The following is a 13,920-nucleotide window of genomic DNA, read 5'->3' as shown; positions in this document are numbered from 1 at the left end:
TCCTGCTGTAAGTTGGGAACAGCGTTGATGCCTTTCAATATCTTACACTGGGAGGATTGAAGGGCAATATTTGCTGAACAGCAGAAAAAGGTTTGACAGGACTTCGCTAGGAAACTCTTGAATCCTATTTTCTACTGCTGCTATTTCTTGCCACAAACACACAAAAGTAATTGTGCAATGGAATGAAGGAGAAAAGGCATCATATGCTGCTCAAAGATACATGGAACGAATAGACAATGAAATAGCTTAATCCCCTACTTTACAAAACTCATCAATAGTCTGCAAGCGACTGAGAATCTAGTGAATTCAACTTCACACTCTGGACTAACATCGAGTACAGTAGATCTTTCATTTTTATTTTGTAAGTTAAGGAGACGTGCATTTTGAAAAGTATCGTCATTATTTGTATACTTAAATAATTATAACTGTGCAATCCTTTTATCATTTTATATATAATTTGTCTTCTGCCACCTTGATGATTTTTCAACAAAACAATTAGCGTATCGATGAAGGAAAGAAGTGTTGTACAAACTATTACCATATTATCATTGTCGCCGGGGGGGTGGGGGGTGAGTTGTCGCCATTGGTAGGATCGGAAAATCTCACCAGTGGGAATTACTGGAAAATTCCACCCCGGATTTTTTTGCAACGATTTTGCTCATGTTCCTCCATCGCTCAGAAACTATTGGACAACGAGCACAGCATTTGAGCCATTATGTCCTGGAAATGTCTCAAGTTCGACCCCAGACTGTATTGACCCCACAATGTATTTCAGACCCACTGCTCAACCCTTCGCCCCTGCCTCTCTCCTCGTAGGGTTGATTCCTGTCTCAGGCCCGTCTTTTTGTTACAATCCCAGCTGCTAAGACTGGACAAGTCAGATCCCAGAGTGAAACCTGGCTTGACAGATCAAAATTTTTATTCAGGGGCCATGGAGGAAAGTTACTGAACAAATGCGCAGAAGCCTGCTGATGAGCTTCTAACACAAAGAATGAAACATTGATCCAACAAGAAAAGTTAACTATATAATGCCAGACAAAAAAGGTTGGAAAGATCTCAGTGCAAGGTGGTTGAAATTACCACTATTCCTTTATCCAAGCAATATTTTCACAGCTGCATAAACCAGTGAAGAGGTACCACTAGCTTGGAAGCTTAGGCCTGGCACAGTTCCAGACAGTCTTCTTCCAGTGAATTTCTGAGCTTTCACTTAATGCTTTTCACATGACTCTTAACTCGCCCAGGACACCCAAGCACTGGGCAGGATTTACGGACCACCTTGCTGCATGTTTTCCGGCGTTGGAAGCGACTCGTCAACGGGATCTACCATTCCCGCCGTTGTCAACGGGATTTCCAGTTGACTGCACCCCTCGTCGCCGGGGGAACCGTGCGCCGGCATGGGACTAGAGTTGCCTGCTGGTGTGAACAGCGGTAAACCCCGTCCAATGATTCTTCAACTGAAGAGCAAGTAAACAAGTTCCCTAAACTCAATCTGCCAGTAGCACCTTTGCTGAGCCCCATAACTGGTTATTCAAACAAAGAATAAAGAGCAAAGAAAAGTACAGCACAGGAACAGGCCCTTCGGCCCTCCAAGCCTGTACTGACCATGCTGCCCGTCCAAACTAAAATCTTCTGCACTTCCGGGGTCCGTATCCCTCTATTCCCATCCTATTCATGTATTTGTCAAGATGCCCCTTAAACGTCACTATCGTCCCTGCTTCCACTACCTACTCCGGCAGCAAGTTCCAGATGCCCACTAGCCTCTGTGTAAAAAACGTGCCTCGTACATCTCCTCTAGACCTTGCCCCTCGCACCTTAAACCTATGCCTCCTAGTAATTCACCCCTCTACCCTGGGGAAAAGCCTCTGACTATCCACTCTGTCTATGCCCCTCATAATTCTGTAGACCTCTATGGTCGCCCCTCAACCTCCGTCGTTCCAGTGAGAACAAACCGCTCCTCATAGCTAATGCCCTCCATAACAGGCGACATCCTGGTAAATCTCTTCTGCACCCTCTCTAAAGCCTCCACATCCTTCTGGTCTGTCCCACTAGCCTTGCCGTTATTCTCTTCTCAGAGAGCTTAAAATCCCTGTCTTCCTCCTCTGACACACTGGAACACATTTTGGAATTTTTAACCATCTCTTTAACTTTGGGGATTATAAGATCTCATTAAAGTATACATGTACAAACAAACTCAAAAGAGCTGACAGTTTTTTGTTGCAAATTTATCCAGACTCCCAGACAAAAAACCCAAATGAAACTGAACTGGTTTTCCCCTTCTCAACGCACAGATAGATATAAATTCAATTTAAAATTATAAAAACATAGAACCACAGAAAATAGGAGCAGGAGGAGCCTGCTCTGCCATTCAATAAGTTGATAGTAGATCATCCAACTGTTCCCACAGTATTTGATCCCTTTGCCCCAAGTGCGGTATCTAACTCCTTCTTGAAAAATTAAGGCGGCATTGTCCGCCAGCCGACGCCGGAATTGGGAAACACAATTGGGCAGAGATTCGGTTTTGACACCAAAATCATGGCGTGCGCCGGTTTCACGCCAAATCACAATTTTTCGGTGCCTTGACTGCGGCGACAATGCATTCCACTCCACAGGTGCAGTAAACGCCGTTTGCATATCAATAGCGGGCCTGACCCGATATTCTCCGGGGCCTCCGCTATTCTCTGCCTCCACTAGGGGGAACTCCCGACGGCGAGGATCACTTAGATTATCATAGAATTTACAGTGCAGAAGGAGACCATTCGGCCCATCGAGTCTGCACCGGCTCTTGGAAAGAGCACCCTATCCAAGCCCACACCTCCACCCTATCCCCATAACCCAGCAACCCCACCCAACACTAAGGGCAATTTTGGACACTAAGGGCAATTTATCATGGCCAATCCACCTAACCTGCACATCTTTGGACTGTGGGAGGAAACCGGAGCACCCGGAGGAAACCCACGCACACACGGGGAGGATGTGCAGACTCCGCACAGACAGTGACTCAAGCCGGAATCGAACCTGGGTCCCTGGAGCTGTGAAGCAATTGCGCTATCCACAATGCTACCGTGCTGCCCGTTATGCTTTCAAAAGTCATAAAGCAGACACCGTAGCGGCTGAGGGAGAGAGGGGGGGTGGGGTGCGGTTTACGGAGTGTTCAACATTGCCATAGTGTGCTGACAGTTGTGCCTGGCTTTTGCCAGGGCCGGGGGAGTAGCGGGGGGTGGGGGGGGGGGGGCGGTGGCCAGGAGGTGAGCTGTGGGGTCGGGGTGGACAAGCACGGAACATCATTGCCGCAGCCGGTAAGGAGGCCATGTGGCTGCGCATGCTGCTGACTGTCCACTGTGAACTTAGGGCAATAGGTCGTATGGGTGTCCCCCCAGGCCACCCCCCTGGGTGCCCTCTGGCCTCAGCCAACCCATCAGTTGAATAGGCGGGCTCCTGAGCAGCCAGTGCCACCTTGTTGGCTGGGATGAGAGTACGCCGGGTGTAAAATGTGTACGTGCGGCCGGTGAGAATCCTGAGCGTCAATCTGCACCGTTTTCCACGGGAGTCGGGCGTGGTCCACGTGACGCCAGTGTCATGACTTACCCCTTTAAATTCTTTGGAAGATACTTAAAACAAGCTAATATCAATTACTCTTCTTCCCTGGTCCTCATTACTACATTACAAACTGTAGACCAAAAACTAAAAAATTTACAAAATAAACGCGATGGAAGTAGTAAATACTTATGCGACCTCACTCACCCAATCAGCTGCTTCCACTTACCCCACATCACGTTTGAATCCTAACATCACCTCAGGAGCTCCAAACTCCTCGCTTTCAGTCTCGCTCTTTCTTGCGTCCTTTTACCCTCCTGTCTCTGTTCTCACTCTCGCTCCTTCTCCCGCTCCTTTATCCTCCTGGATCTGCTCTCAGACTCGCTCTTTCTCATCCCGGCTCCTTCTCCCGCTCCTTCGGCATCCCCGGCTCCTTCCGGCAACATTATACATTGTTCAAAATGATTTGTCTTCCCTGACTCGGCTCCTCAGACAAGCCACCAGATTGCTACTCCCTGGTAACCTCACCAACCCCTAGCCTCCTGTGTACACTCACTGAGCGTTGACACCCTGCCCAAAATGTTTAGATGAAGCCAAATCCTGAAAATGGCTCGAACGTCTTGCTGGAGCATTTTTAGCGCATGCCCTAACCCACTGTGTACAATCACCCCCCACCCCCCATTGAGTCTTCTTACCATTGATGATTAAATTTCATGAGAGGAGTTGCTGAACTGTACACTGTCATTGCAGTGTTTGAATTTATTTTGTTTCTGATAGGTGGAAGTGATGGGACCTGAGGTCCAGTTCACCACCAGCCACTGCGTTATATTCCAGCATATTTCTCACTCGTCAGCTTTGAGAAACAACCTTTGAAACATCACAATGAAATATGTTGCCTATTATAGTCTACCTGTCAGTACCAACAAACATGAAGCAAATTACCTGCTGCTCAGTATTATAAACAACTGTATATGCGTTTTGGGAAAAAAAGCAGTTATAATGCCAAACAGCCAAGCTCATTATAGGAAGAAGGGAAGTCATTTACCCCAATTTTAATTCATCCATCAATAAAACTCAGCTTCCTTCACAGTAGATCGAGGAGGTCTTGGTTTTAATTATTTCATGGAATGTGGATGTCGTTGGCGAGGACAGTATTTTTAACCCATCTCTTGCTTCCCATAAGAAGGTGATGGTGAGCTGCCTTCTTTTACCGCTGCAGCACACGTGTTTTAGGTACACCCACAGTGCTGTTAGGAAGGGACTTCCAGGATTTTGACCTAGATGTTCTTGTGGCACAGCACGTTCCATCCCTGCCTCTGAGCCAGATGTTTTGGGTTCGAGTTCCACTTCAGGATTTGACGACCATGGAATGTGCTACATAACGTGGCCAAACAAACCTGTAAATTCGGTCTGTGCGCATTCAGGACCCTGACCTTCCTGCTGCTTGCCATTTTAACAAAAGGCCCTGCTCCCATGCCCACATGTCTGTTCTTGGCCTGCTGCAATGTTCCAGTGAAGCTCAACGCAAACTGGAGGAACAACATCTCATCTTCCGGTTAGGCACGCTGCAGCCTTCCGGCCTAAACATCGAATTCAACAACTTCAGATGATCAGCTCTACCCCACCTCGACCCATTTGTTTTCATCCCATTTTGTTTTAACTGTCTTTTACCATTTCTTTCTTAATATATATTTAATTCCCCCCCTCAATCTTATCCACCTTTCCTTCATCTTTCTCCTCTTTGCTTCCCCCTTCCCCTCCCCCTACATCTACAGTTCATCCTCTGATGTTAGTTTCCCTGCTGTTTGACCTTTCACATCTTTTGTTCTCTCTGGGGACTGCCATTAACACTCTTTCCCCGTGCTTTCTGTGGCCATTAGCACCCGGTTTCCCTGGGTTTCTGTGGCTATGACTCATCTTTCATTCTCACTCCACAGTATAAATATTTCCCACTTTCTCTGCCTGTTAGCTTTCACCTGAGGAAGGAGCAGCGCTCCGAAAGCTAGTGATATCGAAACAAACCTGTTGGACTTTAAACTGGTGTTGTAAGACTTCTTACCGTGCTCACCCCAGCCCGATGCCGGCATCTCCACATCATGTTAGCTTTGACAAAGAGTCACCGGACTCGAAACGTTAGCTCTTTTCTCTCCTTACAGATGCTGCCAGACCTGCTGAGATTTACCAGCATTTTCGCTGCAAATTCTTCCAAAGTGTCTGTGGCAGGTGGTCAGGCATGCTGAATGCAGAGTGGTGCACCTCAAGGTACATTCTCTGGTTTCTACTCGAGACCTGTTGCAAGGAAGAACAAGCTGCAGAAAACAGCGTGCTTCACGCATCATTAGATATGGGAGGTCTTCCATTATAGAATCCCTAAAGTGCAGAAAGAGGCCATTCGGCCTATCGAGTCTGCACTGACCCTCCGAAAGAGTACTCTGCGAAGGCCCACTCCCCCGCCCTATCTCCGTAACACTACCGGACCATTGGGCACTTAAGCATGGCCAATCCACCTCACCTGCGCATCGTTGGACTGTGGGAGAAAACTGGAGCACCCAGAGGAAACCCACGCAGACACGGGGAGAACGTGCAGACAGTCACCCGCGGCTGGAATTGAACCCGGGTGCCTGGCGCAGTGAGGCAGCAGTGCTAACCACTGTGCCACCATGCCGTCCAATTGCTCCCCCATTGTATTGAATTGCAAATGACAACAAACATTTTTTTTCATTTGACCGATTCAAACTCGTGAAATATCATTTTAGTGCAAAAGTCAGGAAATTCTTTTCCACACAGAGTCCATTGAACACTGTTTTAGATGCTTGTAATGTGAAGTGAGTAATCAATGTCGTCGAGTTCCCCCATTCTATCCCCACATTTTAACATTGCTGATTTTCCTTTAGAATTCCCTTCCCAATATTTATAGGTTGTTAAAATTGTCTCCCAATACACCTCCTTTCTCAGCGACAAAAAGTCAAAGTTTGCTCATTTCTCAGGATAACATCTTGATACTATTTGGCGCTGCGTCGAGCACTCAAATATCTCCCTTTTTTCTTGGTGATCAAGACTGGATGCGGTCCTGGGGAGATGGTGGCAGAGCGGCCTTATCATTAGATTAGTAATGCTGAGGCTACGGCAAATGATCTGGTGACATGGGTTCAAATCCCACCATGGCAGCTGGTGGGATTTCAATTAATTAATCAATAACTAGGAATGAAAGCTAACCTCAGTAAAGGCGACCATGGGACTATCATGGATTGTCATAAACACCGATTTGGCTCACTGATGACTTTTACTGAAAGAAATCGGCCATCCTTTCTTGGTCTGGCCTACGTGTGACTCCAGACGCACAGCAATGCGGCTGACTCTTAACTGGCCGAGAATGCTGCTCAGTTTAAGGGCAACTGGGGGATGGGCAAAAACATTTTCCTTGTAGGTGGCACCCACATCCTAACTGGCCTCACTTCAATAGCCAGAGGAGATTGAAGGGAAATATTTTCTAGGCTCCAGTTACTGTGGTGTTCTTTGTGTTTTTTATACACAGGATGGATGTCGTAGCGTTCACAAAGACCACACAAGCTAAGTTCAGTATCACAGCTAACATTTATTACACTACTTAATAAACAAAGAACAAAGAAATGTACAGCACAGGAACAGGCCCTTCGGCCCTCCAAGCCCACCTACTCCTATAGCAAGCAATAATCTATTAAACTACAATCTACACGATACTAATAGTTGTCTTGTGCACTCTGTCTTAAACTGTACTCTCCTCTTTCCTACACTCTCCACTCTCTCAAAGAGCAATACTGCACAGGGACAGGCCCTTCGGTCCTCCAAGCCCGCACCGACCACGATACCAACCTTTGCCAAAACCCTCATCACTTTCCTGCGCCATATCCCTCTATACCCATCCTACCCATGTGTTTGGAAAGATGCCTTTTGAACGTCGCTAATGTATCTGCTTCCACAACCTCCCCTGGCAACGCATTCCAGGCCCTCACCATCCTCTGCGTAAAAACACCTGCCTCGCACATCTCCTCTAAACTTTGCCCACGGACCTTAAACCTCTGCCCCCTGGTGACTGACCCCTCCACCCTGGGAAAGAGTGCCTGCCCTACCAATCTCACGGTGCTGCCCAGACTGCTGGAGCTGCCGGACAATCTGATTGGCCGGCGGTTCCCGAGGGTGAGACATGCTCCCCGGTGAGGGGTGGAAGACCCACTGTTAAGTTAGCCCACCCGCAGAGTATGGTGGCTGTGGGGCGGGCTTGCACACAATGAGTCAGTCCCTGTAATTCTGAATTGTGCCTTCCCGTTCACTGCCCATACCCTAGTTTGGTAGAACCCATGGATTTAGCCAGATAATAACATAAAACGTCTTGGAAACTAAGCTGTATTCAAATGAACTCCTCTTCAATAAAGAAATGGGAGTGGAGGTGTTAGAACGCTGGCGTTATACATTTCTGTCACCGATTGCTCCTTTAACCTGAGGAAGTTTTGTTCTATCCAGAGAGTAGTGGGGGCATGGAATGCACTGCCTGTGGAAGTAGTTGAGTCGGAAACATTAGGGACCTTCAAGCAGCTGTTGGATAGGTACATGGATTACGGGAAAATGATATAGTGTAGATTTATTTGTTCTTAAGGGCAGCACGGTAGCATTGTGGATAGCACAATTGCTTCACAGATCCATGGTCCCAGGTTCGATTCCGGCTTGGGTCATTGTCTGTGCGGAGTCTGCACGTCCTCCCCGTGTCTGCGTGGGTTTCCTCCGGGTGCTCCGGTTTCCTCCCACAGTCCAAAGATGTGCGGGTTAGGTGAATTGGCCAATGATAAATTGCCCTTAATGTCCAAATTGCCCTTGGTGTTGGGTGGAGGTGTTGAGTTTGGGTAGGGTGCTCTTTCCAAGAGCTGGTGCAGACTCGGGGGGCCGAATGGCCTCCTTCTGCACTGTAAATTCAATGATAATCTATGATTAATCTAGGACAAAGGTTCGGCACAACATCGTGGGCCGAAGGGCCTGTTCTGTGCTGTATTTTCTATGTTCTATGTTCTATGTCAGGAGGAATGCACCAATCTCGGAGAAAAATGGACAAATCAGGTGAGTTATTTTGGAATGGTTTCAGAAGATGTATGTTTTTCTTTCAGATGTGGAGATGCTGGCGTTGGGATGGGGTGAGCACAGTAAGAAGTCTTACAACATCAGGTTAAAGTCCAACAGGTTTGTTTCAAACACTAGCTTTCGGAGCACTGCTCCTTCCTCAGGTGAATGAAGAGGTCGGCTCCAGAAACTTATATATAGACAAAGTCAAAGATGAAAGATGATACTTTGAATGCGAGCACTTGCAGGTATTTAAGTCCTTACAGATCCAGAAAGAGGGGTAACCCCAGGTTAAAAGAGGTGTGAATTGTCTCAAGCCAGGACAGTTGGTCGGATTTCGCAAGCCAGGCCAGATGGTGGGGGATGAATGTAATGTGACATGAATCCAAGGTCCCGGTTGAGGCCGCACTCATGTGTGCGGAACTTGGCTATAAGTTTCTGCTCGGCGATTCTGCGTTGTCGCGCGTCCTGAAGGCCGCCTTGGAGAACGCTTACCCGAAAATCAGAGGCTGAATGCCCTTGACTGCTGAAGTGTTCCCCGACTGGAAGGGAACATTCCTGCCTGGTGATTGTCACGCGATGTCGTTCATTCGTTGTCGCAGCGTCTGCATGGTCTCGCCAATGTACCACGCTTCGGGACATCCTTTCCTGCAGCGTATGAGGTAGACAACGTTGGCCGAGTCTCACGAGTATGTACCGTGCACCTGGTGGGTGGTGTTCTCACGTGTAATGGTGGTATCCATGCCGATGATCTGGCAAGTCTTGCAGAGATTGCCAATGGCAGGGGTGTGTGGCGTCGTGGTCGCTGTTCTGAAGGCTGGGTAGTTTGCTGCAAACAATGGTTTGTTTGAGGTTGCGCAGTTGTTTGAAGGCAAGTAGTGGGGGTGTGGGGATGATTTGGCAAGATGTTCATTTTCATCGATGACGTGTTGAAGGCTGCGAAGAAGATGTCGTAGTTTCTCCGCTCTGGGAAAGTACTGGACGACGAAGGGTACTCTGTCGGTTGTGTCCCGTGTTTACCTTCTGAGGAGGTCGGTGCGGTTGTTTGCTGTGGCTCGTTGGAACTGTCGATCGATGAGTCGAGCGCCATATCCCGTTCGTACGAGGGCATCTTTCAGTGTCTGTAGATATCTGTTACGCTCCTCCTCGTCTGAGCAGATCCTGCGTATACGGAGGGCTTGTCCATTGGGGATGGCTTCTTTAACGTGTTTAGGGTGGAAGCTGGAGAAGTGGAACATCGTGAGGTTATCCGTGGGCTTGCGGTAAAGCAAAGTGCTGAGGTGACCGTCCTTGATGGAGATGAGTGTGTCCAAGAATGGAACTGATTTTGGAGAGTAGTCCATGGTGAGTCTGATGGTGGGATGGAACTTGTTGATGTCATCGTGTAGTCATTTCAGTGATTCTTCGCCGTGGGTCCAAGGGAAAACAATTTCATCGATGTATCTGGTGTATAACGTCGGTTGAAGGTCCTGTGCGGTGAGGAGGTCTTGTTCAAACTTGTGCATGAAGATGTTGGCATATTGAGGTGTGAATTTGATCCCCATGGCTGTTCCGTGCGTCTGGATGAAGAACTTGTTGTCGAAGGTGAAGACGTTGTGATCCAGTATGAAGCGGATGAGTTGCAGAATTGCATCTGGAGATTGGCAGTTATCGGTGTTGAGTACTGAGGCTGTTGCAGCAATGCCGTCGTCATGGGGGATGCTGGTGTAGAGTGCCGAGACGTCCATTGTGACGAGGAATGTTCCTGGTTCAACTGGTCCATGGGTGCTGAGTTTCTGTAGGAAGTGTCGTGTCGCGACAGAAGCTGGGCGTACCTTGTACAATGGATTTCAAGATGCCCTCGATGTAGCCAGAGAGGTTCTCACACAGGGTCCCATTGTCTGAAATGATAGGACGGCCTGGTGTGTTGGCCTTGTGTATTTTTGGGAGGCAGTAGAGATCTCCAATGGGGCGAGTACGTGGGATGAGAGCACGTAGGGTGCTCTGAAGGTCTGGATCCAAGGTCTTGATCAGTCTGTTGAGTTGGCGGATGTGTTCCTTGGTCGGATCTGGGGGTAACTGCCTGTAGTGTTCCTGGTTGTTGAGTTGTCGGTATACTTCTTTGCAGTAGTCCGTTCTGTTCAGTATGGCGGTCGCCCCTCCTTTGTCTGCTGGTTTGATGACGATGTTGCGGTTGGTCTTGAGAGCGTGGATGGCATTGCGTTGTGCTTGGCTGACGTTCGGGGTTGTCTTGTGAATGCGACTGATGAATCTGGCATTGATGCGACTCCTGACGACCTGAGCACACATTTCGAGTCTAGGGCAGCGGCCTTCCGGAGGGGTCCAATTCGACTCTTTCCTCTTCGGTTGCCGCACCGCAGATCTCTCGGTCTGCTATTCCGGTTCATTGGTAGTCTCCTTGGGTTCGCTGTCGGTCTCTTGGGGTCTGTAGAAGAATTCCCGGAGCCTCATTCGCCTGATGAATTCCTCCGTGTCTGCGACGAGACTGATGGGGTCTATTTTGGTGGTGGTGCAGAAATTGAGCCCTCTGCTGAGGATTTCCATTTCGTCTGGTTGAAGGGTGTAGTCTGACAAGTTGACAATAGATTTCCCTGTATTGTTTTCTACTGTGGTACCGGGGGAGGCTTGGTTGCTGCTGGTGGTGATGCCGAGTTTCTCAAGCTTCCTTTTCTTGGTATGCATGTAGGTGGCATAGTACCATTGTCTCATCTGTTTGGCGGTGTTCCACAGCTGGTCTGCTGCGTCCTGAGCGCAAGTTAAGAATATGGCCACTATCTTGGTTTCCAGGTTGCGTCGTCTGCTGTAGAGCTGGCGGCCGAGGTGGTTGAGGAGTGTGAGAGAGGTGCGACGGCAGAGTCTCTCAGCGTAGTCTGTGTTGTAGGTCAACTTGAATGGGTTTGTGATCTGTAGCCCTTTCGGGATCTTGTCTGCTTTCTTGCACCTTTGTAGAAACTTAATGTCAGTGTCTATATGCGCGATCTTCCTGGAGATCCTCTCCACTTTGAGCCGGCAGTTTGCGGTGTCGATGGTAGCCATGATGTGGAGATGCCGGCGTTGGACTGGGGTGAGCACAGTAAGAACAGTAAGAATGCCCGCATTCTAAGCATTGTCTGGCATCTTTGAATTTGTCTATATATATGTTTCTGGAACATACCTCACCTGAGGAAGGAGCAGTGCTCCGAAAGCCAGTGTTTGAAACAAACCTGTTGGACTTTAACCTGTTTTAAAAAAAATTTAGAGTGTCCAATTCATTTTTTCCGATTTAGCGGCAATTTAGCGTGGCTGCACCCTGCACATCTTTGGGTTGTGGGGGTTGTTGTGTTATGTACTCTGGGATAACACAGGCTGCAACTCGATGCAGCTTTGACCAAAAGACGCTCCAGACTTTGAAGTAAGTTCAATGTGATTTATTGAACCATTAACACAGTTCTCTATGAGTTTGACTCTCCTGCTAATCTTGCTATAGTAACTCAGTCTAACTAACCAGTCTGCTCTAAGCCATGTGGTGGGTGTGATGCTTCTGCTCTGCCCCTGCCCTGCTCTCTAAGTGTCGCCTGTGGAAAGAGACAGAGTACGTGTGCCCTGTCCTTATATATGGGTTGTGTAATGCCCCCTTGTGGTACTGTCACCTCTGGGTGTCTTGACTGCCCATTGGTCGTGTCCCATTCTATGTGTTCATTAGCTGTATATCTGCATGTCATGATGTCTCTGGTGCTCCCTCTAGTGTTTACTTAGTCATAGTGTATTTACATGAACCCCTTGTGTATTTACAGTGATGCATATCACCACAGGGGTGAAACGCTCGGAAACACGGGGAGAATGTGCAAACTCCACACGGACAGTGACCCAGGGCCGGGATAGAACCTGGGACCTCAGCGCCGTGAGGCAAAAATGCTAACCACTGCACCACCGTGCTGCCCTAAAGGATGCATGTTTAGCGACTTTTGTTTTCCAACCGGATCAAATACCCATTGCCAATAAAAGATACAAGTGATTTAAAAGCTGCTGGGAAAATGTAGTCTTTAAGCAGTTAAGTAGAAATTACAGAGCTTTAATGTGTGGCTTTTGGCAGGATTTACATTCCAGCAAGATTAAAAATAATTGCTGAAGTATTGTAATTGCCATTTAAGCTGATGGTTGAAAAATAAAGTAAGCATAAGCATTTTTTAAAAATATCATTTAAATGATTTAACTACTGACTATGTTTGAACTGCAAAGTGTAGCTAGTCGAACATCCAAGAGAAACCTGATGAAAGTTCCATTGTGGAAAATAGGAGAATTGGGGCTTGGTTACAGCCACTGCCAAATTTTATTGGAATTTGAAAGAATTGCGGAGTCAAAGGAGGATTCCTTCATTTGCTTGACATTGGAGACGGAGATGTTCGAGGAATGAGCGCCTCAACATTAGGTCTATAATGGAAATAATCGACTGGATTTGACAGATCCTCGGGGGCAGGTTGGCAGATGTGGGGGTGGTGTAACACTAACATGGGTGCTATTCTACCCACCCGCCCCTGCCCCCACTGCCATGGAAGTCATGGGAGAGGGGCCGGGTGGCTCGCTCTCCGGAGGGCCAATGGAAGCCCTTAAGTGGCTACTTTATGGCCTCGTTCTGCTGCTGCCGTGATTTAACCCACGGTGGGAGTGATCAACGCTAAGTGTGAAGCCCAGCAGCTCTCGCCATGAGGACTGGTGGCTTCTCACAGTTGGTAGGGAGTGTGATCATATGTATAAGGTAAATTTGTACAGAATGTTATGCATGGCCTCCGACCACTAGGTGGCATTGTAAACCCATCACGTGACCCTGGGATCTGAGAGTCGGGAGTAGGTCGTGCTGAGAGATAGACATATTTGCAGTAGTTCCACAATAGTTGTTGAGTATTAGTCGTTCGTTATTTAATTTGTCTTAGTTATCTTATCGCGCAGTTTGTTCAACAATAAATTATTTTAAACTGTTGCTCGTCATTCACTTCGGCCAGTTTATAGAAGATGACAGGGGGTAGGATGCTTCCTTTACCGCTCCCGTGCCCACCGGAGACCTGTGCCCACCCCTGCGCATCCCCACTCCCCTGCCCTATCAAACCTGAGCACCCACCCCCCTTCTCCTTCCACCTGGCCCCAGCAATAGAATCCCCCACTTACCTTCCCATCCGGCTCCGTTGATGATCACCAATGGGGAGTGGAGGATGTGTTGGCTGCAGTCTCAGCGTGGCCACCATTCCCCCTGGTGGTCCTTGAGAATTCTAGGAGAATTGGGTCTTGGTTATAACCACTGACAAATTTTATTGCACACTTACG

At 48.1% G+C, this 13,920-nt stretch overlaps 1 long non-coding RNA gene across 1 annotated transcript in view; it reads left to right on the top strand.

Annotated features, from left to right (window-relative positions):
- The window catches only part of LOC140384939 (uncharacterized), a 43,793-nt gene extending 31,170 nt beyond the window's left edge, over nt 1–12,623 (top strand). Inside the window, exon 2 of the long non-coding RNA XR_011933233.1 lies at nt 12,396–12,623. This is a non-coding gene — a long non-coding RNA (uncharacterized lncRNA). The remainder of the gene's footprint in view (nt 1–12,395) is intronic.
- Nucleotides 12,624–13,920: the final 1,297 nt, after the last annotated feature.

This window comes from Scyliorhinus torazame, chromosome 10, assembly GCF_047496885.1.
Source record: "Scyliorhinus torazame isolate Kashiwa2021f chromosome 10, sScyTor2.1, whole genome shotgun sequence".
NCBI classification, from domain to species: domain Eukaryota; kingdom Metazoa; phylum Chordata; class Chondrichthyes; order Carcharhiniformes; family Scyliorhinidae; genus Scyliorhinus; species Scyliorhinus torazame.
This window is presented reverse-complemented; position numbering and strand designations above follow the sequence as displayed.